Consider the following 4159-nt stretch of genomic DNA (forward strand, 5'->3'; position numbering starts at 1 on the left):
ATAAGTTTATTTTGTAGCATGAAAGCCACATACATGTCCTCATTGCCCTTTACAGACCCACTAGTAATATAACGTTGAATGGGGTTTTTTTTATATTATAATAAAAGTGTGACTATAAACATTTGAGCGGTTTTGTCACTCCGGCTGCAAGATGAATTTGGGAGGGGGTGCCAATAGTACTACAGTCCCAATCAAAAGTTTAAGACCACTCAGGTCATTAGCAAGACTGTAGAACTTGACTGCATGCTGAGGTGGCAGTTCAGACATTTGATTCATGTTACAGTAGCTCATGAGTGAATGAACATGGTGCAATAAAAGTACTTTTAGAAGTAAATTTTCCCAAACACTTACATTTACTTAAATTTACTTGAGTAGGGTTAGGGGTTGCCACTTCAGCATGCAGTCAAGTTCTATAGAGTCTTGCTAACAACCTACTAATTTTTTTCAGGTGTGTTGCAACAGGAACACATGGAAACGTTTTGGGACAACAGCCCTCAAGGACTGGAGTTTAAGACCCCTGTCCTAGGAGAACTCCACCAACCTCTCTCAGAAAATGTGACCAAATTCAGTTATGTTCCTAGTCGCTGAGTTTTAGGATATAATCTACCTTTTACAGTGGTATTTCTTCAAGCACTTCTTGTGAGCCATACATTTTGCCAGACTAACTTGAGTGCAGCTGAACACGTGCAGAACACAGATTGACCAGACCATTTTCTCTGGGTGGTTTGCCTGACTCATCCTTACTGTATTATCTTCAGCTGTTTTATTATGTTCAGGTTTTGCACTGTGCTCTTATTCTTCTACCAGCCTGTCCTTGCAATGAATTTTATCTTCAAAGCTAGACAGACAGCTCACATATTAAACTTGTCCATTTTTGTTTAAATTTTCTTGCACTGTAAAACTGCAAATATAAACAGAATATGTATATGAGTTTTAGTTCATTAACTGTTAAATGTCGAACATTAAATATAAAAACCATTAAAAATTGTTGTAAACTGAAAGTGAGTAAAAAGTAGGTAAAACAAAACAAAACATTAAGTTGCCCTGAATAGCAATATATCTCACAATTTACATGCCCATATTGCATGTCCTAACTCCCCTAATGTCCTAATTCAATTTAATACCATTGAATAATTTCAGAGTTAATAACCAGCTAAAATTTAAATTGCCTCTTACTCTGTTACACTGACTATGAACACCACAGCCACCGTGCAGTAAAAGTGAAAAGCTATAAGTAAAATACTCAAGTATAGGTTCAAGGTTCAAGGTTCTTTATTATTTGTCACATGCATAGTTATACAAGTATAACACACAGTGAAATGTAGCCAAATAGTATAGTACATATACCTGATAATCAGTACAAGTACAGTAAAAAAAAAAGAACTTTGTTACTTCTCCCCTCTGTGTATGAGCGAGAAAAAAGTTAATTCATACAGATTTACTTCTTACAGACATTAGGGCTCCAATTTTAAGCCACTCCTTTTTTCAGTTGTGTGGGTTCAGGATAGTTTTTCATTATTGATTTAGTTACAGTGGTCATGCACCTTACTGTTTAAATGTCATAGTGAGGAGGGAAGAGGAGGGAATGTGTTAAAGATGAATATTTGTTTGGTTGTTTTCTTTTTTATCTACTGTGACACTCCCTGCATTCAAATGTAAGTCCTTACCTGTGAGGTATGTTTAAAAAAAAAAAAGAATTTCATGGCAAGTTGGTCATAATAAGGCTCCTCTCCTTCAGCCAGTCTGCCTCACTTCTTCCTCACAAAGCCAAGCCACAAACTACAGACCACACCCTGCTGTCACAGGTGGATTTAAAAGTTGAAGCTAACACTTGGCTGAACTGAAAATAATCCGTGGCAGCAGCTGTGGAATGCTTGCTGCATTTAAAAGTTAATCCTAACCTGTCAGGTAAGTGTCAAGAAAACCCATCAGATAAGTATGATCAGATAAGCAGCCGGTGTGCAGTTGGTTCCTAGGGTGGTGCCCGCCGAGCCTCAGTTCACGCTTGCACTCGAAACAGTTTCTCACATCGAGCTGCCTGGCGTCCGGCAGGTTCCTGCACCTGTCCCGGTTCCTAGGATGGGAACGCTTCCTGTCACTTAAATAACTCGATCTAAAACTACCCCTCTGACACCATAACGTTCCAGTTTTCTTATTAATGTGTCATGATCTATAGTGTCAAATGCCTTTGTCAAGTCTATGAATAACCCAACTACATATTGCTTTTTGTGATGTATTCTATTGAATCTAATAGTGCCAATGATGTTGATCTGCTTGATTTGAATCCCTACTGACTCTTGGTGTTCATCAACATTTCAGCATTGTGTTTGGTTAGATGTTCATTGATAAGGACATTAGATCTTTTTAATTTTCTTTGGATTGCAGGAAAGCAGCCACCTGTTGTTTGGTGGAGCTAATGTCAAGCTCTCCAGGTTCCTCATTGCTGTCAGCGGTCACCGCCTGAGCGTATGCCGGGGGTTTAATATGGAGCCCAGTGATGATGACGTCGTTTATCCTGGAGTATTGTTCCAGGTCAGCGACCTTACTTTCCAGGTATGCAATCTTTTTATCTTTTATCTTATCTATGCGGATGAGCTTTACCTCCTCCACAATTTCAATGATACTTTTCTGCTGCAACCTGATAGTGGAAATTTGCCTCCATTATGAAGTCAAGAGACTTTTTAATGTCCTCGCCCTCCTCAGCTGTCTGTGCCCCATTTTATCTGGTTCCACTGGTAGCAGGTTCAGCCCACTGGTAGTTAACCCTCTGTTTAGCATTTGTATTATTAGGTAGAGATGGCACGATACCACTTTTTTATGTCCGATACCGATACCGATATCATAAATTTGGATATCTGCCGATACCGATATGAATCCGATATAGTGTTTTTTAATCAACAAAACTGTTTTTTTAAATATCTTGCTGCATTTTGTATAAGTTCATACTCAAGTTTAAAACAACAACTACACTAAAGCTATTCTGTTATACCTGTATGCAAAAAGAAATATTTCATAGTTCAGCAATACTGATCAATCTAATAAACTTAAACCTACACCATCCTCCCTATTCTGGTATTTTAAAGAGTACTTAGCATAAATATTAAGCTACCTAACTAATAGGGTTCCAACTCCCAGCAACAACAAAAATAAATAAATAAAAAATAGGGAACCACCCCTCACGCTCCACCTCATGATGCTTAATCGACGTAATCAACCTTAATTTGATGCAGTGTGAAAAAAAATGCACAGAAATCAATTATTTTTCAAGAAATATTAAATAAATTCAACATCTTTCTTCAACAAAATTGCAGACTGCACAGATGGTACCTTCCCAAAGGAAAAAGTACTATAGCTTACTAGGGTATATATATTAGACTTAATAGTTACTATATACAGTAATGGACTTCTATTCATTTTACATCAAATTAAAACTTTGGGTGTCAGATAATTATTTATTAAAAGCTAGACATTTTAAATGAGAATAAGAAAGAAAAGTATGTCTTTGTGCCGCCTTTTCCCTGTTAATGCCCAATCGGCCCCCCTGGCTAAACTTTGCTAGATCCGCCCCTGCACAGTTACCAGCGTCAGCTACGTAGAAAAAGATCCTCGAGTAGAAAGTAATATTAAATAAATTCTAACAACAGCTTATCAAGCTTAAACGTGCTGCTGTTGTTCAGCCGCTGGTTTCCTCTTTCTGGTGCAAAGTGGGCCAAAAGCAAACTAGAGACACGGACTCGCTACAGAAAAGCTGATCAGCTGATCGTTAAGCAGTTTCATGATTGAAGTAGCAGCAGGAGAGAGAGAGGCAGTCGCTCCATATCGTTTGTTAAGCTTAACGCAGGAATGCTTTACAAACATTCAGAGATGGACTTACACACTTGCTTTACTTCTCTCGGGATAACTTTGTCGGAGATGAAATGCCGGGTTGCTAGCGAAGCTCCAAATGCTATCCAGACCACCGACAGGTCCCGCATGCCACAGCCGCTCTATCACGTGATGCATACTGCTCCGACGTGCTAACGTTCTGAGGTGAGTTACGGCGTGTTGCAAGTTTTGTGAGGTGCTTTCGTGATATTTAATGGATCGGATTACATTTTTTATTTTTCTCCGATATCCGATCCAGTAATTTAGGTCAGTATCGGACCGATACCGATACGTA

Source organism: Simochromis diagramma, unplaced genomic scaffold, assembly GCF_900408965.1.
Source record: "Simochromis diagramma unplaced genomic scaffold, fSimDia1.1 OVJJ01000816.1, whole genome shotgun sequence".
Lineage (NCBI taxonomy): Eukaryota > Metazoa > Chordata > Actinopteri > Cichliformes > Cichlidae > Simochromis > Simochromis diagramma.